Raw genomic sequence first — 26817 nt, 5'->3', positions numbered from 1 at the left:
CAAATGCCTCAATACCCTGCAATATAGAGTCTTTCAGAGGCCTTCTGTGGTAGGCTCCTGTCCTGCTTCCTCCCTATTTTCTCCTGTTTTCCCTGTTTTCTCCCTCCTCCAATATCTATCCTCTTTTTTTCTTAAAAATTTTATTATTAATTACACTTTATTCACTTTTTATCTCCCCTGTAGCTCCCTCCCAATAACTCCCTTCTTCCCCCTTCTGCATGCATGCTTCTCCTCAAGTCCACTGGTAAGGGAGGTCTTCTTTTCCTTCCTTCTGAACATAGTCTATTAGGTCTCATCAGGAGTGGCAGCATTGTCTTCCTCTGTGGCCTGGCAGGGCTGATCCCTCCTCAGGGGGAGGTAATCAAAGAGCAGGCCAATCAGTTGCTGTCAGAGACAGTCCCTATACCCATTACTATGGAACCCACTTGGATACTGAACTGCCATAGGCTACCTCTGTGCAGGGGTTCCAGGCCATCTCTGTGAGTGGTCCTTGGCTGGAGTATCAGTTTCAGAAAAGACCCCTGTGACCAGACTTTTTAAATCTGTTGATGTCCTTGTGAAGCTTCTGTCCTCTCCAGATCCTACTATTTCCCACTTATTTCATAAGATTCCCTGCATTCTGCCCAAAGGTTGGCCATAAGTCTCAGCATCTCCTTTGATAGTCTGCAGGGCAGAGCCATTCAGAGGCCCTCTGTGGCAGGTTCCTAACTTGTTTCCTGTTTTCTTCTTCTTTTTTTAACTTATATTAATTACACTTTATTCACTTTGTATCTCCCCATAAGCCTCTCCCTCCTCCCCTACAATCTTACCCTTCTTCCCCTTTCTTCATGCATACCCCTCCCCAAGTCCACTGATAGGGGAGGTCCTCCTCTCCTTCCTTCTGATCTTAGTCTATCAGATCTCAGCAGGGGCTGCTGCATTGTCATCTTCTGTGGTCTGGTAAGGCTGCTCCCCCCTCAGGGGGAGGTGATCAAAAAGCAGGCCAATCAGATTATGTCGGAGGCAGTCCCTCTTCACATTACTATGTAACCCACTTAGACACTGAACTGCCATGGGCTACATCTGTGCAGGGGTTCTAGGTTATCTCCATGAACAGTCCTTGGTTGGAGTATGACTCTCTGGGAAGTTCCCTGTGTTCAAATTTTATTCTTCTGTTGCTCTCCTGGCGGAGTCCCTATCCTCTCCAGCTCTTACTACTTCCCACTTCTTACATAAAATTCCATTCACTCTGCCTGACAGTTAGCCATCAGGCTCAGCATCTGCTTTGATAGTCTGCAAGGCAGAGGCTTTCAGAGGCCCTCTGTGGCAGGTTCCTGGGTTATTTCCTGTTTTCTTCTTCTTCTGATGTCCATCCTCTTTGCCTTTCAGGATGGGGATTGAGCATTTTAGTTAGGGTCCTCTCTCTTGCTTAGTTCCTTTAGATGTACACATTTTAGTGGGTTTATTCTATGTTGTATGTCTATATGAGTGAGTATATACCGTGTGTGTCTTTTTGCTTCTGGGACAACTCACTCAGGATGATCCTTTCCAGGTCCCACCATTTACCTGCAAATTTCATGATTTCCTTATTTTTCATTGCTGAGTAATATTGCATTGTATAGATGTACGAAAATTTCTGCATCCATTCTTCAGTTGAGGGGCATCTGGGCTGTTTCAGCTTCTGGCTATTACAAATAAAGCTGCTACAAACATGGTTGAGCAAATGTCCTTTTTGTGTACTTGAGCCTCTTTTGGATATATGCCTAGGAGTGGTATGGCTGGATCTTGAGGAAGCGCTATTCCTAGTTGTCTGATAAAGCGCCAGATTGATTTCCAGAGTGGCTGTACAAGTTTACATTCCCACCAGCAGTGGAGAAGGGTTTCCCTTTCTCCACAACCTCTCCAGCATGTGTTGTCACTTGAGTTTTTGATCTGGGCCATTCTGATAGGTGTAAGGTGAAATCTCAGGGTTGTTTGGATTTGCATTTCCCTAATGGCAAACAAGGTTGAGCATTTCTTTAAGTGCTTCTCTGCCATTCGATATTCCTCTACAGAGACTTCTCTGTTTAGCTCAGTTCCCTACTTTTTAAGTGGATTATTTGGTTTGCTGCTTTTCAGCTTCTTTAGTTCTTATAGATACACTGGATATGAGTCCTCTATCAGATAAAGGGTTGGTGAAGATTCTTTCCCAATCTGTAGGCAGTTGCTTTGTTTTGATGATTGTGTCCTTTGCTTTACAGAAGCTTTTCAGTTTCATGAGGTCCCATTTATTGATTGTTGCTCTTAGAGCCTGTGCTGTTGGTGTTCTGTTCAGGAAGTTTTCTCCTGTACCAATGAGTTCTAGGATATTCCCCACTTTTTTTCTAGCCAATTTAATGTGTCTGGTTTTAAGTTGAGGTCTTTGATCCACTTGGACTTCAGTTTTGTGCAGAGTGATAAGTATGGATCTATTTTCATTTTTCTACATGTACACATCCAGTTGGACCAGCACCATTTGTTGAAGATGCTATCTTTTATCCATTGTATGGTTTTGGCATCTTTGTCAAAGATCAGGTGCCCATAAGTGTGTGGGTTTATTTCTGGGTCCTCTGTTCGGTTCCATTGATCCACTATTCTGTTATTATGCCAGTACCATGCAGTTTTTAAAACTGTTGCTCTATAGTACAACTTAAGATCAGGGATGGAGATACCTCCAGAAGATCTTTTATTGTAGAGGATTGTTTTAGCAATTCTAGGTTTCTTGTTATTCCATATGAAGTTGAGAATTTTTCTCTCCAGGTCTGCAAAGAATTGTAGTTGGTAGTTTGATGGGAATTGCATTGAAGCTGTAGACTGCTTTTGGTAAGATGGCCATTTTTACTATGTTAATCCTGGCAAGCCATGAGCATGGGAGATCTTTCCATCTTCTCATATCTTCTTCTAATTCTTTCTTCAGAGACATGAAATTTTTTTCATAGAAGTCTTTGACTTCCTTGGTTAGGATTACTCCAAGGTACTTTATGTCATATGTGGCTATTGTGAAGGGTGTTGTTTCCCTGATTTATTTCTCAGCCCTTTTGTCTTTTGTATACAGGAGGGCTACTGATTTTTTTGAGTTAATTTTGTATCTGGCCACTTTGCTGAAGGTGTTTATCAGCTGTAGGAGTTCCCTGGTACAGTTTTTGGGGTAACTCATATATACTATCATATCATCTGCAAATAGTGATAATTTGACTTCTTCCTTTCCAATTTGTATTCCCTTGATCTGCTTCAACTGTCTTATTGCTCTAGCAAGGACTTCAAAATCCATGCTGAAGAGATATGGAGACATTGGCAGCCGTTCCTTGTCCATGATTTCAGTGGGGAGGATTTAAGTTTCTCTCCTTTGAGTTTGATGTTGGCTATAGGCTTGCTGTATATCGCCTTTACTATGTTTAGATATGTGTCTTGTATCCCTGATCTCTCCAATACTTTAAACATGAATGGATGTTGGATTTTGTCAAATGCTTTTTCAGCATCTAAGGAGATGATCATGTGGTTTTATTCTTTCAGTTTGTTAATATGGTGGATTACATTGATGGATTTCCATATATTGAACCACCCTTGCATACCTGGGATGAAGCCTACTTGGTCATAGTGGATAATATATTTGATGTGTTCTTGTATTCGGTATGCAAGTATTTTGTTGAGTATTTTTGCATCAATGTTCACAAGGGAGTTTGGCCTGAAATTCTTTCTTTGTTGGGTCTTTGGGAGTTTTAGGTACCAGGGTGACTGTGGTTTCATAGAATGAGTTTGGTAATGTTCCTTCTGTTTCTATTTTGTTGAATAGGTTGAAGAGAACTGGAGTTAGCTCTTCTTTGAAGGTCTGGTAGAATTCTGCACCGAAACCATTTGGTCCTGGGCTTTCTTTGGATGGGAGATTTTCGATGACTGCTTCTATTTCCTTGGGGGATATAGGACTATTTAATTGATTTACCTGGTCCTGATTCAGGAGTGGAATCAGTAAATGGAATCGATCAAGAAAATTGTCTATTTCATTTAGATTTTCAAATTTTGTTTTGTATAGACTTTTGAAGTAAGTCCTAATGATTGTTTGGATTTCCTCAGTGTCTGTAGTTATGGCCCCCTTTTCATTTCTGATTTTGTTTATTTGGATGGTGTCTCTCTGCCTTTTAGTTAACCTGGCTAAGGGTTTGTCGATCTTGTTGATTTTCTCAAAGAACCAGCTCTTGGTTTCATTGATTCTTTGAATTGTTTTATTTGTTTCTAATTGATTGATTTCAGCCCTGAGTTTGATTATTTCCAGCCATCTGCTCCTTTTTGGTGTGTCTGCTTCTTTTTCTAGGGTTTTTAAGTGAGCCATTAAGTTGCTTGAATGAGCTGTCTGGAATTTCTTCTTGAAGGCACTTAGTGCTATGAACTTTCCTCTTAGCACTGCTTTCATTGTGTCCCACAGGTTTAGGTATGTTGTGTCTTCATTTTCATTGAGTTCTAGGAAGACTTTAATTTCTTTCTTTATTTCTTATCTGACCCAGCTGTCATTTAGTAACAAAATGTTCAGTTTCCATGTGTTTGTAGGCTTTTTGTTATTTCTGTTGTTGAGGTCCAGCTTTAGTCCATGGTGATCAGACAGGATGCAAGGGATTATTTCAATCTTCTTGTATCTGTTGAGGTTCGCTTTGTGACCAACTATTTGGTCTATTTTGGAGAAGATTCCATGAGGTAAATTCTTTTGTGTTTGGGTGTGAGGTTCTGTAAATGTCTGTTAGGTCCATTTGATTCATGACCTCTGTTAGAGATATTGTTTCTTTGTTTAATTTCTGTTTTGTTGACCTGTCCTTTGTTGAGAGTGGGGTGTTGAAGTCTCCCACTATTAGTATGTGGGGATCTATGTGTGGTTTAAATTTTATCAATGCTTCTTTCACAAATGTGGGTGCCCTAGAATTTGGAGCATAGATGTTCAGGATTGTGATGTCTTCTTGGTGGAATTTTCCCTTGATGAGTATGAAGTGTCCTTCCCCATCTCTTTTATTAATTTTGGTTGAAAGTCTATTTTATCAGATATTAGAATGGCTACTCCTGCTTGCTTCTTGCATCCATTTGCTTGGAAAGCCATCTTCCATACCTTTACCCTCAGGTAATGTCTATCTTTGTGACTTAGGTGTGTTTCTTGTATGCAACAGATTGCTGGGTTTTGTTTACGCATCCATTCTGTTAGTCTGTGTCTTTTTATTGGAGAATTAAGTCCATTGATTTTGAGAGAGATTAATGACCAGTGGCTGTTAGATCCTTTGAATTTGATGTTGGCTGTGGTCATATGGTTGTGCGCTTGGTTGCTTTTTGTTTTACTGTAGTGAGGTTATTTATTTCCTGTGTTTTCTTGAATGTAGCTAGTTTTCTTGGGTGGTATTTTCCCTTCTAGTGTCTTCTGTAATGCTGGATTTGTGTGTAGGTATTGTTGAAATTTGTTTTTGTCGTTGAATATCTTGTTTTCTCCACCTATGATGACTGAGAGTTTTGCTGGGTGTAGTAGCCTGGGCTGACATCTGTGTTCTCTTAGGGTCTGCATGATATCCATCTAGGCCCTTCTGGCTTTCATAGTCTCTGTCAGGTGTGATTCTAATGGGTTTGCCAATATATGTTACTTGGTCTTTTTCTCTTGCAGCTTTTAGTATTTTTTCTTTGTTCTGTATACTTATGGTTTTGATTATTATGTGGCGGGAAGATTTTCTTTTCTGGTCTAATTTATTGGGTGTTCTGTAGGCCTCTTGTATTCTTATTGGCCTCTCCTTTAAGTTGGGAAAATTTTCTTCAATGATTTTGTTGAAAATATTTTCTGGGCCTTGGTGCAGGGAATCTTCTTTTTCCTCTATTCCTATTATTCTTAGGTTTTGCCTTTTTATGTTGTCTTGAATTTCTTGGATGGTCTGTGTCAAGAATTTTTTAGATTTAACATTTTCTTTGACAGATACATCTATTTCTTCCATTGTATCTTCCACACCTGAGATTCTTTCTTCCATTACTTGTACCCTATTGGTTATGCTAACCTCTGTAGTTCCTGCTTTCTTCCCTAAGTCCTTTCTCACCACAATTTCTTCCATTTGTGTGTTTTTTTTTTTTAATTTTTCCAATTCTATCTTCAGATCTTGAGCCGTTTTGTTGATTTCCTTCATCTGTCTGGCTGTATTTTCCTGTTTTTCCATCAATTCCTTCAGCTGTTTGTTTGAACAATCCTCTGTTTCTTTTATTTCATTCAGTGATTTAAGCATTTCCTCTCTAAAGGCCACAAACTGTTTGGCTGCAGCTTCCTCTATTTCTTTTCGTATTTTATTTGTTTCCTCTGTTATCTTCTTCATGAGCATAGATGATAGGTCATCTTCTTGAATTTCAATTATGCTGGGGTGTCTACGGCTATTTTTCCCTGGATAGCTGGGTTCTGGAGATGCCATATTGCTCTGGCTTTTGTTGGTTGAACTTTTACGCTGTCCTCTACCCATTGGGCTATCTTAGGTGTTTGATGTTAGTTTCTGGTGGTTCCTGGAATCCTGTGGTGGAGAGAGTCCCTTTAGCAGGAAGACGGTTTTTCCTGAAGGAAGCCTTCTCAGCTTTTTGGGTATAGTCACTGGGTGGCCAGTGTTTTTTAGGAGTTGCTACAGCTCACCTCAGGCATAGAGACCTGGGTGGTAACTGTGGTCCTTATTAGTCGAGAGGGCTCTCCTCTCACTGGGAGAAGTCCTGGAGACAGCTGCCCTACTTCTGGGTTTCTTGCTGTAAATTTAGTGATCAGCCGCTGTAACCTGTGTGTCCTGTGGTTTGGTCAGTTTTGTTAGGGATAACTGGTTGCCCCTTGGAGCAGTATCTGGGGGTTGATCTTGGGGTTCCCGGGCTTTTGTAGGTCTGAGGTTGGGGCTCTGTGCCCCAGTACCCAAGGGATAATCTGTGGTGGGTGAGTACTGTTCTCCTGGTAACAGCAGGCTATCTGGGGCACAGCAGGTCCCTGGGTTGGGCCAATCTGTGGGACCTTTTCCAGGGATATACTGGGTTGCCTAAGTCCATCCCCTTTGCTTAGTTCTTTGTTCCTTGTGAGGGTTTCTCCAGACAGTGACTCCAAGACTCTGGTGTCCTGGGGCACACAGTTCTGTCTGTAAGGAGTAGTTGGTTCAATGCAGGTTTCTGGGCTTGCAGGTCACACGCCCACCTGCTGGTCTGAGGGAGCTGGGTTCCCAACAACTCTGTGCTCCCCACTTGGGTGTGGATCCATGATGGCTGGGCGTACTCGCCAGTCTGCAGTCTGCGAGACTTTCGACCCAAGACAGCACGGTTTCCTTCCTTCCCTGTGGGGCCCTCTCTGGACAGGGACTCCCAGGCTCTGTTGCATTGGGGCAGCTCATCTGTACCGGTGCATTGGGCGTGCAGCTGCTCTCCGTGCGCGACGCGCAGTGGGAGCTCAGTTGTGATGGCGGCGGGTACCCAAGGTCTGCTAGACTCCTTCCAGGGAAAGACTGGGTGACCCGTGATCAGACTCTCAACTTTGCTTCCCCGTGGGGTTTTCTTGTTACTGGGACTCCCAGTCTCTGGCACGCTTGTACCCACCAATCAGCCTGGGAGAGTGATCAGGACATGCAGGCGTGCAGCTCCAGCCCCAAGATCCAGTGTCCGAGTTACCCAGGATCTCTTCCAGGTTCTGGCTAGGCAGCACAAGAGTGGACCCGACCGATTCCCACGCTGTGGGAGCCTCCCCTCACCTGGGAAACACGATCACTGTAGTGTTAGGGCCCAGAATTCAGCCTCCTGGTCGCTGCACGAAGAGTGCTGTCCCGCTTCTCAGACACAGTGCTCTCCCGGCACAACCATTTTGCCCCACCCCACCCCGATTTTCTTCTTATGTCCAACCTCCTTGCCTTTCAAGATGGGGATTGAGGATTTTAGTCAGGGTCCTCCCTCTTGATTAGTTTCTTTAGATGAACAGATTTTAGTAGGTTTATCCTATGTTATATATCTATATGAGTGAGTATATACTGTGTGTGTCTTTCTGCTTCTGGGACAGCTCACTCAGAAGCATCCTTTCCAGGTCCCACCATTTACCTGCAAATTTCATGATTTCCTTATTTTTCATTGCTGAGTAATATTCCATTGTGTAGATGTACCACAATTTCTGTATCCATTCTTCAATTGAGGGGCATCTGGGTTGCTTCCAGCTTCTGGCTATTACAAATAATGCTGCAACAAACATGGTTAAGCAAATGTCCTTATTGTGTACTTGAGCATCTTTTGGATATATGCCTAGGAGTGGTCTGGCTGGATTTTGAGGAAGCGCTATTCCTAGTTGTCTGAGAAAGCGCCAGATTGATTTCCAGAGTGGTTGTACAAGTTTACATTCCCACCAGCAGTGGAGAAGGGTTCCCCTTTTCCACAACCTCTCCAGCATGTGTTGTCACTTGAGTTTTTGATCTTGGTCATTCTGATGGGTAAAAGGTGAAATCTCAGGGTCATTTTGATTTGCATTTCCTTGATGACTAAGGATGTTGAGCATTTCTTTAAGTATTTCTCTGCCATTCGATGGTCCTCTATTGAGAATTCTCTGTTTGGCTCTGTACTCCATTTTTAAATTGGATTACTTAATTTGTTGTTGTTTAACTTCTTGAAATCTTTATATATACTGAATATTAACCCTCTGCCAGATATAGGGTTGGTGAAAATCCTTTCCCAATCTGTAGGCATTCATTTTGTTTTGACGACAGTGTTCTTTGCTTTTCAGAACTTTTCAGTTTCATGAGGTCCCATTTATTGTTTGTTGATCTTAGAGCCTGTGCTGTTGGTACTCTGTTCAGGAAGTTGTCTCCTATGCCAACGAGTTCAAGGCCCTTCCCCAATTTTCTTCTAACAGGTTTAGTGTGTCTGGTTTTATATTGAGGTCTTTGATCCACTTGTACTTTAGTTTTGTGCAGGGTGATAAATAAGGATCTATTTGTATTTTTCTACATGTAGACATCCAGTTAGACCAACGCCATTTGTTAAAGATGCCATCTTTTTTCCATTGTATGGTTTTGGCATCTTTGTCAAAAATCAGGTGTCCATAAGGGCATGGGTTTATTTCTGGGTCTTCTATTCTATTCCATTGATCCACCAGTCAGTTTCTATGCCAGTACTATGCAGTTTTTATTACTGTTGCTCTCTAGTAAAGCTTGAGATCAGGGATGGAGATACCTCCAGAAGTTATTGTAAAGGATTGTTTTAGCGAATCTGGGTTTCTTGTTATTCCGTGTGAAGTTTAGAATTTTTCTTTCAAGGTCTGTAAAGAATTGATGGGAATTGCATTGAATCTGTAGATTGCTTTTGGTAAAATGGCCATTCTTACTATGTTAATCCTGCCAAGCCGTGAGCATAGGAGATCTTTCCATCTTCTGATATCTTCTTCTATTTCTTTCTTCAGAGACTTGAAATTTTTTTTCATAAAAGTCTTTGACTTGCTTGGTTAGGTTCACACTAAGGTGCTTTATGTCCTTTGTGGCTATTGTGAAGGGTGTTGTTTCCCTGATTTCTTTCTCAGCCCTTTTGTCTTTTGTATACAGGAGGGCTACTGATTTTTTTCAGTTAATTTTGTATCCAGCCACTTTGCTGAAGGTATTTATCAGCTGCAGAAATTCTCTGGTAGAATTTTTGGGGTCAGGTATACTATCGTATCGTCTGCAAATACTGATACTTTGACTTCTTCCTTTCCAATTTGTATCCCCTTGATCTGCTTCAACTGTCTTATTTCTCTAGCAAGGACTTCAAAAACCATGTTGAAGAGATATGAAGACAGTGGGCAGCCATTCGTTGTCCATGATTTCAGAGGGATAGATTTAACTTTCTCTCCATTTAGTTTGATGTTGGCTATCGGCTTGCTGTATATTTATTGCCTTTACTATGTTTAGGTATATGCCTTGTACCCCTGATCTATCCAATACTTTAAACATGAATGGATGTTGGATTTTGTCAAAGGCTTTTTCAGCATCTAAGGAGATGTGGTTTTGTTCTTTCAGTTTGTTAATATGGTGGATTACATTGATGGATTTCCGTATGTTGAACCACCCCTGCATACCTGGGATGAAGCCTACTTGGTCATAGTGGATGATATCTTTGATGAGTTCTTGTATTCGGTTTGCAAGTATTTTGTTGAGTATTTTTGCATCAATGTTCATAAGGGAGTTTGGCCTGAAATTCTTTCTTTGTTGGGTCTTTGGGAGGTTTAGGTACCAGGGTGACTGTGGATTCATAAAATGAATTTGGTAGTGTCCATTCTGTTTCTATTTTGTTGAATAGGTTGAAGAGAGCTGGAGTTAGCTCTTCTTTGAAGGTCTGGTAGAATTCTGCACCAAAACCATCTGTCCCTGAGCTCTTTTTGGATGGGAGATTTTCGATGACTGCTTCTATTTCCTTGGGGGATATAGGACTATTCAATTGATTTACCTGTTTGTAATTCAACTTTGGTAAGTGGAATCGTTCAAGCAAATTGTCCATTTCATTTAGATTTTCAAATTTTGTGCCATATAGGCTTTTGAAGTTAGTCTTAACAATTGCTTGGATTTCCTCAGTGTCTATTGTTATGTCCCTCTTTTCATTTCTGATATTGTTAACTTGTATAGTGTTTGTCTGCCTCTTAGTTAGTTTGGCTAAGTATTTGTCTATCTTGTTGATTTTTCTCAAAGAACCTGCTCTTGGTTTCATTGATTCTTTGAATTGTTTTATTTGTTTCTAATTGATTGATTTCAGCCCTGAGTTTGATTATTTCCAGCTGTCTACTCCTTTTTGGTGTGTCTGCTTCTTTTTTGTCTAGGGCTTTTAGGTGAGCTATTAAGTTACTTGAATAAGATGTTTTCGAATTTCTTCTTGAAGGCACTTAGTACTATGAACTTTCCTCTTAGTATTGCTTTCATTGTGTCCCATATGTTTGGGTGTGTTGTGCCTTCATTTTCATTGAATTCTAAGAAGACTTTAATTTCTGGCTTTATTTCTTCTCTGACCCAGCTGTAATTTAGTAACAAGTTGTTCAGTTTCAATGTGTGTAGGTTTTTTGCTATTTCTGTTGTTGTTGAGGTTCAGTTTTAGTCCTTCGTGGTCAGATAGGATACAAGGGATTTTTCAATCTTCTTGTATCTGTTTAGGCTTGCTTTGTGTCCAACCATATGGTCTATTTTGGAAAAGGTTCCATGAGGTGCTGAGAAGAAGGTAAATTCTTTTGTGTTTGGGTGTAAGGTTTTGTAGATGTCTGTTAGGTCCATTTGATTCATGACCTCTGTTAGAGATAGTTTGTTTAATTTCTGTTTAGTTGACCTGTCCTTTGTTGAGAGAGGGGTGTTGAAATCTCCCACTGTTAATGTGTGGGAATCTATGTGTGGTTTCCATTTTATTAATGTTTCTTTTACAAATGTGGGTGTTCTTGTATTTGGGGCATAGATATTCAGAATTGTGATGTCTTCCTGGTGGAATTTTTCCCTTGATGAGTATGAAGTGTCCTTCCCCATTTCTTTTTATTAATTTTGGTTGAAAGTCTATTTTATCAGATATTAGAATAGCTACTCTTGCTTGCTTCTTGCATCCATTTGCTTGGAAAACTGTCTTCCAGCCCTTTACCCTCAGGTAATGTCTATCTTTGTGACTTAAGTGTGTTTCTTGTATGCAACAGATTTTTGGGTCTTGTTTACCCATCCATTTTGTTAGTCTGTGTCTTTTTATTGGAGAATTGAGTCCATTGATGTTGAGAGAGATTAATGACAAGTGGCTGTTAGATCCTTTGATTTTGATGTTAGCTGTGGTAGTAGGTTTGTGTGCTTGGTTGCTTTTTGTTTTGCTGTAGTGAGGTTATCTGTTTCCTCTGTTTTCATAAAGGTAGTTAATTTTCTTGGGTTGTATTTTTCTTTCTAGTATCTTCTGTAATGCTGGATATCTTCTATAATGCTGGATTTGTGTGTAGGTATTGTTGAAATTTGTTTTTGTAATGAATATCTTGTTTTCTCCACCTATGATGACTGAGAGTTTTGCTGGGTGTAGTAGCCTGGGCTGACATCTGTGTTCTCTTAAGGTCTGCATGATATCCACCCAGGCCCTTCTGGCTTTCACAGTCTCTGTTGAGAAGTCAGGTGTGATTCTGATGGGTTTGTCGTTATATGTTACTTGGCCTTTTTCCCTTGCAACTTTTAGTATTTTTTTTTCTTTGTTCTGTATACTTACTGTTTTGATTATTATATGGCAGGAGGATATTCTTTTTCTGGTCTAATATATTAGATGTTCTGTAGGTCTCTTGTATGCTTATAGGCCTCTCCTTTAAGTTGGGGAAACTTCTATGATTTTGTTGAAAATAATTTCTGAGCCTTGAAGACAGGAGTCCTCTTTTTCCTCTATTCCTATTATTGTTAGGTTTTGTCTTTTCATGTTTTCTTGGAATTATTGGATGGTCTGTGTCAGGAACATTTTAGATTTAATATTTTCTTTGATGGATACATCTATTTCTTCCATTGTATCTTCCACAGCTGAGATTCTTTCTTCCATCTCTTGTAGTCTATTGGTTATGCTTACCTCTGAAGCTCCTGTTCTCATCCCTAAGTTCTTCCTCTCCATGATTTCCTCCATTTGTGTTTTAATTTTTCCAATTCTATCTTGAGATCTTGAGCTGTTTTTTTGATTTCCTTTGCCTGTCTGACTGTATTTTCCTATTTTTCCCTTATTTCCTTCAGCTGTTTGTATTAACATTCCTCTGTTTCTTTTCTTTCTTTCTTTCAGTGATTTAATTATTTCCTCCCTAATGTCCACAAACTGTTTGGCTGTATCTTCCTGTATTTCTTTACAGATGACCGTAATCTGTTTGTCTTTGTCTCCCTCCATTTCTTTACGGATGGCCATACTCTGTTTGACTCTATCTTCCTCTAATTCTTTACATATTTCATTTGTTTCCTCTATTATCCTCTTCATAAGCATAGGTGTAAGGTTGTCTTCTTGAATTTTGTTTATACTGGGGTGTCCAGGGCTGCTTTCCCCTAGATAACTGGGTTCTGGAGATGCCATATTGCTCTGTCTTTTGTTGGCTGTGCTTTTACACTGGCCTCTACCCATTTGGCTGTCTCAGGTGTTGGCTGTTAATTTCTGGTGCCTTCTGAAATCCTGGGGTAGGGAGAATCCCCTTGGCAGGATTCTGAAGGAAGCCTCCTCAGCTTTTTCGGTATGGTCAACCGAATGGCAGTGCTTCTCAGGAATTGCCACTGTTCATCTCAGGAGTATGGACCTCAGTGGTAACAGTGGCAGTCAGGAAGGCTCTCCTCTCATCAGGAGAAAACCTGGAGACTTCTGCCCTGCTACTGGGCTTCTTGCTCTGAATTTAGTGAGCTGCTACTGCTCCTATAACACTGTGTTTGCTAGGTGCAGCCCTCTTGAAGAACCAGGTAAAGGTTTTATCAGTTAGCTAGGGATAACTGTTTGCAACTTGAAGTAGTATCTGGGGGCTGCTCCACTGTCTGAGGCTTCTGTAGGCCTGAGGTTGGAGTTGTGTACCCCAGTACCCTAGCAGTAATCAGTGGCAGGAGTGCACAGCACTCATGCTTACAGTAGGAGCCCTGAGCCCAGAGCCTGCAGAACCCAGAAACTTTTCTGGAGCTGGGTGTTCTGAGGTTGGACCAAATGTTTTTCCCATCGTGGTTTCTTCCCAACAGGGAGACCCGGTCTGTGGTGTTTGGGGGTGCACAGTTCTGTCTGGGATAGTGAGTAGAACACATAGTTGCAGGCGTGTGGCTCTGTATCAGTGGTGACTGGGTACCTGGGCACCTGCAGGAGCACAGAAAATTTTCCCAAGATCTTTTTGGAAGAGGAGAGGTCAGCTGAATGCCCTGAGATCAGACCTGATGTTTCCCTCACAGTAGGGTGTCCTCCTGACAGAGAAACCTAGTCTCTGTTGTCATGGAGCCCACAGTTCTGTCTGGAATGGTGAGTCTAGCACACAGACAGTTCTCTGTGCTGTCAGCTGAGCACCCCACTCTAGGATGGCAGCTGAGCACTGTTGGGACCTAAGGTCCTTTTCCAGGGATTGTCAGGTGATCTGAGGTCGATAAATCACTTCATGCACCTTGGGGTTTTCTCTCGACTGGAAATCCCAGTCTCTGGTGTTTGGGGGCCCACAGTTCCATCTGGGACTGTGATCAGAGTATGCAGGTATGTGGGACTGGGCTGGTGACTAAGCACATGGCAGGACCCAGGAACTCTTTTGCAGTTTAGCTGGGTGACATGAACCCTATTGTGTCCCACACCGTGGGTTTCCTCACACCTGAGAAACAAAACCGCTGGTGTTTTAGGGCCCAGAGTTCTGTCTGTGGGTCATTGTGCAGACCCTGCTGTGTGCTGGTCAGAAACACTGTCCTCCCGGCGTATCTTGGATCTCCCCAAAGGGAGACTTCTGATGATCACTTCTATTTCCTTGGGGGGTATAAGGCTATTTAATCTATTTACTTGATCTTGATTTAATATTGGTATATGGAATCTTCAAGAAAACTGTCCATTTCAATTAAATTTTTAAATTTTGTGGCATATAGGCTTTCATATTAAGATCTAATGATTGTTTGAATTTCCTCAGTGTCTGTTGTTATGTCCCCCTTTTAGTTTCTGATTTTACTGATTTGGATAGTTTCTCTCTGCACTTTTGTTAGTTTGGCTAAGGGTTTGTCTAGCTTGTTGATTTTCTAAAGAACCATTTCTTGGTTTCACTGATACTTTGAATTTTTTCTTTTTTCTAATTCATTGATTTCAGCTCTGAGTTTGATTATTTCCAATCTTCTGCTGCTCTTGACTGTGTCTGCTTCTTTTTCCTAGGGCTTTTAGTTTGTTTGAACGAGATGTCTCAAACTTTTTTTCTGAAGGCACTAAGTGCTATCAACTTTCCTCTTACCACGGCTTTCCTTGTGTCCCATAAGTTTGAGTAAGTTGTGCCTTCATATTAATTGAATTTGAGGAAAACTGTAATCTCTTTTTTAATTTCTTCCCTAACTAAGCTATCGTTGAGTAGAGAGTTGTTTAGTTTCCATATGTTATAGGTTTTTTGTTATTTCTGTTGTTGTTGAAGTCTAGTTTTAAGCCACGGTGGTCTAATAGGATACAAGAGATTGTTTTGATATTCTTGTATCTGTTGAGACTTGCTTTATGTCATTAGTTTCCTATTTAGTTTCTGTCTAGATGATCTGTCCCTTGGTGACAGTGGAGTATTGAAGTCTCCCACTATTAACGTGTTGGTATCCATGTGTGATTTCAGCATTAATACAGTTTTATTGACAAATGCAGGTGCTCTTGTATTTGGGGCATAGATGCTCACAATTTTGATGGTGGATTTTTCTTTTGATAAGAATGAAGTATCCTTCCTCATCTTTCTTGATTAATTTTGGTTGAAAGTCTATTTTATTAGATATTAGGGTGGCTACTCCAGCTTGTTTTCTGGGTCCATTTGCTCAAACAGCCTCTGTCCAGACCTTTACTCTGAGGTAATGTTTATCTTTGTTGCAGAGATATGTTTCTTGGATGCAGCAGAATGTTGGATCCTGTTTCTACAACCATTCTGTTAGTCTGTGTCTTTTTATTGGAGAGTTGATTCTGTCGATGTTGATAGATAATAGAGAACAATGTATGTTAAGTCCTTTTATTGAGGAGTTGGTGGTAATACTGTGTTTCTGTGCTTGCTTGCTTTTTATTTTTTGTTATGAAGTTATCTGTATTCTATGTTTCCTTGGGAGTAGTTGATTTCGTTAAATTGAAGTCTTCCTTCTAGTATCTTCTGCAGGGCTGGGTTGCTGTGTAGATATTGTTCAAGTTTAGTTTTGTCATGGAATACTTTGTTTTCTCCATCTATGTTGATTGAAAGCATTGCAGAGTATAGCAGTCTGGGTTGGCATCTGTGATCTCTTAGTGTCTGTATGACTCCACCGAGACCCTTCTGGCTTTCATAGTTTCTGTTGAGAAGTCTGGTGTGATTCTGATAGGTTTAACATTATATGTTACTTGGTTTTTTTCCCTCGCTGCTTTTAATATTTTTCTTTGTTCTGTAGATTTTGTTTGACTATTCTATAACATGAGTTTCTCTTCTGGCCTAATCTATTTGGTGTTCTGTAGGCCTCTTGTATGTTTATAGATATCTCTTTCTTTAAGTTTGGGAAATTTTCTTCTATGATTTTCTTGAAAATAATTTCTGGGCCTTGGTGCCTGGAATCTTTTTTTTCTTCAATTCCTATTGTTCTTAGGTTATGTCTTTTCATGGGGTCCTTGTTTCTTGGATATTTTGTGTCAAAATATTTTTGATTTTGACAAAAATCAAAATTTTTCTGATTTCATGTCATTTTGAGAGATGTATTGATTTTCCCAACTGTGTCTTCAGTCCCTGAGATTCTGTCCTCCATCTCTTGAATTCTGTTGGTGAAGCTTACCTCTGTGGCTCTGATCTCTTCTCTAGGTTATCCATCTCCAGGAGTCATTCTGTGTATGTTTTCTTTATTAATTCTAATTCCGTTTTCATGTCTTGTACCATTCCCTTCATCTGTTTTTATTTATACTTCTGTCTGTCCATGATGGCCTCTATTTTTTCTTTGTTTCTTCTCTATTTGGCTCTATATGTGCCTCTACGTATGCCTCTATTTGTCTAGCCATATTTATCTGTATTTCTTTGAGAGCTTTGTTCATTTCTTCTTTATGTGCCTCTAATAACTGGATAAGCATAGATTTGAGATCATTTCCCTGTGTTTATGATTAATTAAAATATCTATTGATTTGGGGGGTTGCTGGTAAAGCCTTAATGTCCTGATTTTTGTTGGATGTGTTCCTCTAGACATCTGCTTATCCATAACCTTCACTGTTTGTTCCTGGAGCCTGTATTGCAGACTGGGTCCATCTTGGAATGCAGTCTGGAGTATTCTTCAGGAAGATGAGAGAGGTCAACTGGTTTGAGAGTGGATACTTGTGTTTAAGCTGTTACTAAGAGAAGAAGGTCTCAGGTGCATGTGTGCAAGCATTTGAGTGTGCATGCAAGTGTGCCTTGAAGGACCGGGTGCTAGAGTGTGTATATGACAAGAAATGTAGAATGTAAGCGCAGGTGGGGATGCTGGTGCATTTTGCATATGCAATGCACATGTGCAGTTTCCATGAATGTCTCAGTGACACACTGAGACCTTTTCATACTGTCCTCCAGGAATTCATATCTGTCTGGAAGGCAATATATTGGATCCAGTAATTGTTTGCCTGAACTCCACTGGGAGAACCACAGAGCAGGAGCTTCAGTGTTAAGAATGCTGTCCTATGGATCCTTATGTTAGGGTGTGAGTGGGAGGGATCTGATGTGTGACTGCTAGCATAGAAGGACGCTGGAACTGGGACTCTGTGTACACTCACTTGAAGGTGCATTCACTCACTTGCAGGCCTAATCTGAAAACACAGGTGTTCCCCTGTTCCCTGCTCCCATATTTGAGCCCTCAGAGGCAAAGGAAAGTATAGTAGATCAGTCTGCCTATACATTGGGCATTGGCCTCTACAGTCTCAGTCACCAAGGACGTTGGCCTGTGTTTAGGGCAAGGGAAAGTGCAGGGTTTTGAATGTTCAGCACTCTCAGACCCCAGAGATGTCCACAGTGACCTGGATCCAAATGTTCCCAGCTCACAGGTTGTACCCTCTCTCCCAGAACACCTCCAAGTTCTTCTTCTGACTTCAGCTGCCCCTCCACTCACCAGTTTAGTATTTTCAGATCCCCTGCTGTTCTGATGTGGTGGGACCTGATCACTGCCAACTTGCACTCCTCTAGATACTCTTGGGGTGTAGTTTACTCTTATTTTCTGGAGTTCATTTTAAGTTGTATCATGTCTCTCCATTTCTTCACATAGAAATGGAAAGAGATAAACTTTCCACCTAGACCTACTTTTGTTTTTAATCTGTTTTTGTCAGCTGGTGTTGGCATGGAAAGTGTCATGCAACATAAGAGCAAGACCAGAGAGGAGGAGACAATGAAGCAAGACATGGAAGCCAGCACCTCTGAAGAGGAAACGCTTATAGATCATTACAGAATACTCAGGACCCTTGGCAAAGGGGGCTATGCTGAGGTCAAGCTGGCCTGCCACCTCCACACAGAAGTGCAGGTTGCTGAAAGATACTGAAAACAGGCAGTAGTGAGCCTAAGAATGAGACAGAAATTGACATCATTAAGGTGCTAGAGCACCCAAACATCATTAAGCTTTTCCACATCATCAATACCAGAGAACACACCTATATGGTGATGGAACATGCTGCCCACGGAGACCTGGTGAGCCATATGGAGAAGGTGGGATGTCTGCAGGAGAAGCAGGCCCAGCACATCTTCACACAGGTGGTGTGTGCAGTTCACTACTGCCATAACAATGGCATTGCTCACAGGGACATCAAACTAGATAACATTCTGCTGGATGGCAAAGGGAACATCAAACTGTGTGACTTTGGCCTGGCCATCAGAGTCACAGATGGACAGATGGTGTTGGAGTTCTGTGGCACTGATGAATATTGTGCTCCATAGATATTCACTGACAGAGAATATGATGCAAAGGCAGTTGACATCTGGAGCATGGGAGTGGTTTTATATGCAATTGTGACAGCACGGTTCCCATTCAATGCATAACCTATTCAGACATGAAGGAGGAGATGCTGAGTCCCATGCTCTTCATTCCTGCTACACTTTCAGAAGACATTGCAAACCCCATTGTGCAAATGTTCACTATGGAGCCTGAGCAGAGGCCAAAGATAGGTGACATTAAGCAGCACCAGTGGCTCAAGGACAGGGAAGAATTTTGGAAACTCCCACCATCCTCAGCAACACACTGTAACAACCCAAGTCCCAGCATTGTGGTGGCAATGTGGGACATGGGCTACCATCCCAAAGATATTCCGATTGTATTCGAGAGAAAAATTTCAATAACATCAAGGCCATGTATATAATTCTAAAACATGAGTCACTGAAGGACCACACTAAGCATCCTGTTAAGTCCGTGCAGGCCGGTGTTGCCATGTCCCCAACATGTGCTTGCACCTCTCTTCCTCCTCTGAGGACAATGAGTGAGCCTGCACATTCCACATTGACCTGGCTGCCTGAACACCACGTACACAATGAGAATGGGTCAAGGAACCAGGGAAGCAAGAACCTGAGCATGCCTACCACCCTTTGCTGGCAGCAGAATGGGGCCAACCCTCCCAAACTTGTCCCTAAGTGTGCTCTTGAGGTTACTATCTCGTGAGCTGAAGATGGGAAATTAACATCATGTGCAAAGATGTCTGTTCAAGATGTCCATTCTCACAGGGCATTTCTTCTGCACAGTATTTTTCCTGGGGGGACCTCCACAAAGTGAACATCCCACCAGAGAGTTCATACACTCAGGTTACACCACAGGCATGTAAGTCCAGGGAGGCACCTCAGCATGTTACCACCACTGCCACCAATGAACCCAGAGACCTTCCCTTCAGGCAACATCCAAGAACAACTTTAAAGGTGTCCCATCCAAAGGTGGAAGTACAAGCTTTCCCAGGAATCTATCCCAAGGCTGGAAGAGGGTTAAGAAGAGAATTTGGAACTCTATGCAGACATTATGCTGCTGCCTGCCAGTCTCAAGAAGCCATATTTCTAAGAAGGAAGTGGAACCAATTAAAGTTGAGGGCAACATAGTTACACACACTAAATTACATAGGGAACCCAAGATGCACCTCTTAATGTCTACATATTCTAATGTCCCAACACAAAATAATTATGGGTATGGAAATTAGAAAATCTGATTTCCAAAGGAGCAATTGCACAGCACCAGCACAGTTTTGTTTTTTGGGTTTTTTTTGTTTTTTTTGGTTTTTTTTTTGTTTTTTTGTTTTTTTTTTTTTTTTCAGTAAAAACCGAAATCATTACCTGAAGATGGACAGCAAAGGATGAAAAGCAGAGGTGGCAGAGACAGCAGGAATGAGTTCAATAAAAAAATGAAAGATTCAGAGGGGATGAAAGTTTCAGCAGAGGGGCAGGAAACAAAGTAAAGGTAAGGGAGGGGAGGAGCCACTGCAGAAAGAATGTGATAAGAACAGTGTGATAAGACCAGTCAAAAGTAAGTATTGTATATATTTCTAAGCCCCTAAAGGTATCCCTTCCACATAACGTTATCTTTTTAAGTGAAAACCCTCTATGCAGGTTGAGACAAGGGATGGGACTTTTCCTTTTGTGTGAAACAGCAGAGGCAGGATCCCTGCAGGAATTCCAGATGTCAGTGTTCTCACATAACCCAGCCTAGAGGAGTCAAGTAGAGGAGGTAAGCCATCTACCACAGGTTTCTCCACAGGAAAGCATAGGTAACAAGGGATATGTCCCATGACTGGCTTTCATAGCATCATTATCAGAGCGTGGCCTTGTCCCAAAACCATGCACAAAGCTGCTCAGGAATGAGAAGCCTCTATGGGCCAATCTTCATAGAAATACCTCAGCTGTACTCATTCATTGGTCTTTTCCTTCAGGGTCTGGTCCAAGGAAGATGTTTCCCCTCACTGGGGAGAGATCAATCACTTCCTTTCTCCTCCTTCCCTCCATAATATTGTGTTTCCTGCTTACCCCATATCACTGTGTCCGTCCCAATACAGGAGACACAGTCTCACTGCTGGTAGTGAAGGGACCGTTATTGTGGGGAGTGTTATCATAACCATACTCTCTCTTAACAGGGATGTGCCAGCAAGCTGGAAGAAAATGGGCATCACTTTGAATGGAATGCTGGAATGTTGCTCAGCTTTGGAAGGTGGGTATATCTTGCCTGTTCTAGAACACGGTGGACACTTATCTTAGTCCACAGTCTTGGAACTACATTTTATTCCTGTCCCACTTTAGAGGTCATGTCTAGACAGAGACTTGATAACCACAGAGTAGGGGCATTTAGCCAGGCTATCTACTTGGGTATCCTACTATAAAAGTTATTTTTTATATTGCTGTGGACTCCTACTAGACAGATCCCTACTCTTTGCAGTGAAGTACGTCCATTTGGAAGGGGCTGAATACCGGGGCTCCTGTGAGGGCTGAGGCATCGCCGAGACCACCTTTTAGACCAGTTGTATGAGAGATGGTTCTGTGATCTGATCCAACCATCACACTGGTCTGCAGGTCCAGGGTCAAGTGAGCAAGAGGCTGATGGAGCAAGCCTCCTTCACTTGCAAGGAAAGTGGTCATTGAGCTCATGATGCAGATGAACAAAGGGTAGTGACAGAGAGCTGAGGTGTGGATTGAGAGGCATCTTGTGGCCAGCTGCACACCTCTCCCCTCTAAACCACTTTCCCCAAACTACTATAGAAGAACAGTTTCTGCCAAAGAGGGTGAACATATTAAACCTGTTTGGAATTACAGCTATTTCCACAATCCACCTGATTAGACTGAAATGGGATGAAGAAAGATGAACTCAAGGATGCACACAGCCTGCAAGGAAAATCAGCCCAGAGCCAGTGAGCTTCTTACTCCTGTGAGCATAGCTGCAATACATCAGTGGGGAACTCCTAAGGCAAATTTCAGTCCTTATGTACTTCACTGAAACCAGGGCCTGTTAAAGGGGCACATGTGTGCTGTGGCTAGGTCAGTGAGTCCCAGGACATACATTCTAAGGGGATCGTTGGCTCCAGATCCAGGTGATGGTTTCTAAGATGGTGAATCTAGGAAAAACAGGTGCAACCCAAGATGTCACTTGGGTCTGATGAGGACTTTGTGTATTTCTGCTATTCAGTGAGGGGTGTAGCTCCCTATAATCTTTTACCTGTTGGAATAGAAATCAGCTGAGGACCAGGCACCACACACAGCACCTCTATCCTTCACTGCCTGCCTGATGGAGGAAGCATGAGCAGGGCAGTTAGTACAGCTATTATAGCAGGAAATTCACATACATCATTTCAAAGCTGTCCACAGGCATTCACCTCACAGAGAACAAGATGAGTCCATGAGATACCCTGTACCTTTCTCCACAGTGAGCCTTTTGACCCAGTCACAGTGACCAGTGTGGCTGGGTCCCTTGGAGTCTCAGAAGTCATCTCCAGAGCTTCCGTTATCCACCCTTTCTCTCCTAATATCTGAAGGTTCTTTTAGAAATGTTCTGTTGTTGAAGTTTATTTTCACCATGAATGTGAATCCTGTGTAAAAGTGTAACTGAGATGAGGTTCAAATATTGGGATGCCTAAGCTTAAACATTTTGATGGGAAACTGATTTTCTTCCTTTCCTCCCTGAGCCCAACTCCTGGAATGTTGCTGGACATCCCAACTCCTGGAATGTTGCTGGACATCAGTGAAGAAATCATTTCCAGTAGTCAGATGTCCCTGAAGAAATCCTAATGATGTCACCCTGATGAAAGTCACAGTGCAAGACAACGGACCTCATCCCTGCCTCATTAGTCTCTGAATTCCACCAAAAACAAACCTGCCATTATCTACCAAGGTTACTGGTCTTGGGCTTGGGAAATATGGAACTCTCAGCCAGCTTCTTCATTGATCCATTGTATTCATTTTCTAGTACGCCCCTGGCCACATCATGAAGCATGTTCCCAGTGAATTCTTGACCTGAGGACATATACTCTGTCTTGGCCTCTATATATGTCCTATTCTCAAATTTCCCCAAAGATGTTCTCAGGTGGCCGAAGTCATGCCCCTCACATGTGAGGGATCACAGCAAAACATCTCATGCCCTCTCACAAGCCAACCTGAGCAAAACATCACATGCCCAGCTTGCAGCAGAACATCACATGACAAAATTCAGCCTCCAAAGAAAGCAGAAATTTCCACTTCAAGGTATCCCTCCCCTTAGAGCTGAAGCCCACTACACAGGGCTGGGTCTCAGGGCCTGCTAGGTACTACCTCTACCATTGCCAATCCTTCCTCCACACACCCAGACACACACATGACTAGGATTCATGTCCTCTGTTTCTGCTCCATAATTGCCAAATCCCTACCCCACCCCAACTAACAGGACCTGAAAGGATGAGTCCCCCTACAGTCAAAGACCCTATTTATGTCTATGTGTCAGATCATATTCATTAACACCTTTCCTACAGCAAAGCTCTTCATACACATGTATGACTAGGTGTTATCTCATGGTAAGTATACCCTCCACCATAGCCAGTGCCACACGTACACTTACAGATAATGTTAGCTCATTCTGGCTCTCCCCTAGCTGACAACCAAACCCATGAAAACACACGCATGTACACACACACAAATCAACAACACACTCATGTACTCATGAACAGGACTATATGTCCCTTAGCAAAAGCCATGAAAACACATGCACACATGCACACATGCACTCATGCACAGGATTATATTTCAGGTCCTGACATTTCCCCTCACAGGCAAAGCCTCAACCTATGTATGGGTAGGGACCAGGTTCGCTAAATACCTACATCCCTACATTTAATTCCACACAGCAGCTGGGTGTCAGGTCCTGCAAGGTTCCTCCTCCCAGACAGGCAAATACAATACACAGAGTGATGTGTGAGGGCCTGCTGAGTTCCCGATTCTGAATAGCAAAATTTCACAACATAAATACAGAGTGTGGGGGAGGAGAGAGAGGAGAGAAAGAGAGAGAGGAGAGCATGTCAAGTACAGTATGTAAGATAACCATAGTCAAGCCTGTCCTCTACATGCACACGGACATGCACACACACACATACACACACATACACTCTTACTACTAGGTATCAAGTCCTGAATATTATCCCCTCACAGACAAAGCTAATGTTCACATATATGTGTCGGTGACAAGTCCTACTATATATCCCATAACCTACACTTAAGGCCACATACACATATGGCTAGGTATCAGTTCCTGGTAAGTTCACTTAAATACACACCCAAATCCAGAGTATATAGCCTTGAATATACACAGAGAGATAGGTGTCAGGGCCTCCTTAATTCTCTCTTCCCTACAGCAAAACCCCAAACATAGAAAATTTCTATATCTCTATCTCTTTCTCTTAGTCTTTCTCTCTCTCTCTCTCTCTTTCTCTCTCTCTCTCCATGCCTCTCTATGTCTCTCCATCTATTCCTCTCTCTTCCTCCTCTCTACCCCTCACACACAAAGCACTAGGTATTATCACCATCACCTAAACACACACAGACAGACACACGCACACTACTAGACATCAGGTACTGAGTGTTCTCCCTCACAGTCAAAGCTTACATACACATATAGGGGTAGGTGGCAAGTCCTTCTATATATCATAACTCTACACTGAAAGCCACACACATGGCCATGTATCAGTTCCTGGTATGCTTCCTCAAATACACAGCCAAATCTAGGATATATAGACTGAATATACTCAGGGGGGAAGTGTCAAGACCTCCTTGATTCTCCCTTCTGTCCAGAAAATCCCAATATATATAAATTAACCAACTCTCTGTCTCTATCTCTATCTCTATCTCACTCTTTCTCCCTCTCTCCATCACCCAAACATTCTTCTCTCATTTTTCCCCCTCACACAGAGCACTAGGAATCATCACCTATAAGGAACTCCTTCTCCTACAGACAGAGCCCTCCCAACCTTAATTAGATGTCAAGACCAGCTAGGTATTGCCTGCCAGTTTTACACAGGAACAGCCATACACGTTTGAGTTTGCAAGGTTCCCTTTCTCCAGAAGTGAAAGACAAACTTATACATACAAGTCTACCTGTCATGTCCTGCTACATAATCCTTCTCCATCAAGCTAAGCCACATACATAAGTACCCAGCTAGGAGTTCCATCCTGCTACATCTCCCCTCCATTACAACAAAATCCCCATATTCATGCAAGCCACGTGTCAGGTTCTGCTTTTTATCTCTTCTGTTTAAGCCATGCTGCACATACACACACATGTCTAGGTGACAGGTCCTGCAAGACACCTGCTTTCCCTACTGTCATAGCCTAACATATCATACACTGGGTATCAGGTCCTGCTGTGCATTCCCTAGCCTTCAGCCACATATCGCCACACACAGCTATGTTTCAGATCCTGCTGATTACAAACGTTCCTACAGGAATAAGCTCATACAGACATAACCATAAACAAGCAGACACACACACATGCACACAGAGAGAGATGGAGATGACAGAGAGAGAAAGAGAGAGAGAGCTAGGTACCAGGTTATATTAGGTATCCCCTCTTCTACAGCTGAAGCCCCATAGGCAGGCCTAATTTTTAAATCCTGTGAGGCATCCTAATTCTTAGGAACAGTCCATACACACAGGACTAGGTTTCAGATCCTGCTAGCTACCTCCTCCCCTAATACAAAGCTCAATTCAGAAACATTGCTGGTTGACAAGTACTGCTACTAACTCACCACGCCAATGATCAAATGCTAGATACAAACACACACACACACACTTGCACATATGCAAATACATGCTTGGTTGTGTCTTGCCCTTCAAGTTAATTCTTCCCCTATAAGCACATCTCTCCAAAATTGGCTTCTTGTGTACTCTGCTTGGTACAATCAATATCCCCCACCCCTTCCCAGCTCTCTCCCTCTCTGTCTCCCTTCTCTTTTTCTCTTTACTATACACAACTAGATATCCATTCCTGGTAGGTAATATCCTCTTTGACTAAAATCCCTCACAGGAGTCCAGGTACAGGTCATTCTAGGTGTCCCTGTCTTGTACCCAAAGCCTCTAATATACACACCTGGTATGTACCTGCACAACCAAAGCCCCATGTACACATACAGATAAAGGGATCCAGGCCTGCTGCATAGACCCTCTTCTACAGCAACAGTTCCTCTAACAAGGATGGTGTCAAGCCCTGATGGGTAACCCAACCACTTTCTGTTCCTCCATTGCTCATACTCACTCCAAAGACTGGGAAGTAGGAACTGAAGATGTAAAGAACTGTCAGCATCCGACTTTCTAGATCTGGGTTATCCCAATATAATCTTTTTCTAGTTCAAATATTTACCCAGAAAGAAGGCTCACAAACAAAGAGGTTTAATGTGCTGAGTCTCTGAAAATAGGCTTGTGATGTTGCAGTTGCTGGAAGGTTACAGGACCTGTTTTCATGATGAATGACTAAACCTTAAGGGGGAATCCTAACCTACTGTGGGTGGTTCCAACCCTTCAACTTGGGGCTGTGTTGCATAAGTAAAGCAAGTAAGCCATAAAGAGGAAGCATAGCCAGATTGTCTCCATGTTGACAGTATCTGCTCCTGCTTAAACTCCTGCCCTAACTACCAGAAATGGTGGGCATGCATCAAGTCATGTACGCCAAATAACCTCTTATCTCCACACATTGATTTTTGTCATGATGTCTATCAGTAATAGAAATTACACTAGGACATTATCACAAGACTGACATCCTTCTCGAGATCCTATTGACCACACCTCCTAAGTGACAGGATACAAGAACCTACTACAACACTAAATTAGAAACTCTCAGATGAGATAGATGTCACAGAAAACATCAGTTACCATCTAGGCAAACAGAATTAGAAAGGTGAGGATATGGTTAATAAAGTTAATCATAGCAAGTATCTTCAAACACCTGGACTACAGAGGTTAAGTTTAAGAGTAAAAAATTAGAAATGTGGTGCTCTGTAGACCATCTATTAGGTCCATTTGATTTAGGACCTCTGTTAAGTGTCATTATTTCCTTATTTAGTTTCTGTCTAGATGATCTGTCCCTTGGTGAGAGTGGAGTGTTGACGTCTCCCACTATTAAGGTGTTGGGATCCATGTGTGATTTCAGCATTATTAGTTTTATTTACAAATGCAGGTGCCCTTCTATTTGAGGCAAAGATGTTCAGAATTGTGATGTCCTGGTGGATTTTTGCTTTGATGTGAATGAAGTGTCCCTCCTCATCTTTCTTGGTTAATTTTGT

Source organism: Meriones unguiculatus, assembly GCF_030254825.1.
Source record: "Meriones unguiculatus strain TT.TT164.6M chromosome 16 unlocalized genomic scaffold, Bangor_MerUng_6.1 Chr16_unordered_Scaffold_43, whole genome shotgun sequence".
Lineage (NCBI taxonomy): Eukaryota > Metazoa > Chordata > Mammalia > Rodentia > Muridae > Meriones > Meriones unguiculatus.
This window is presented reverse-complemented; position numbering follows the sequence as displayed.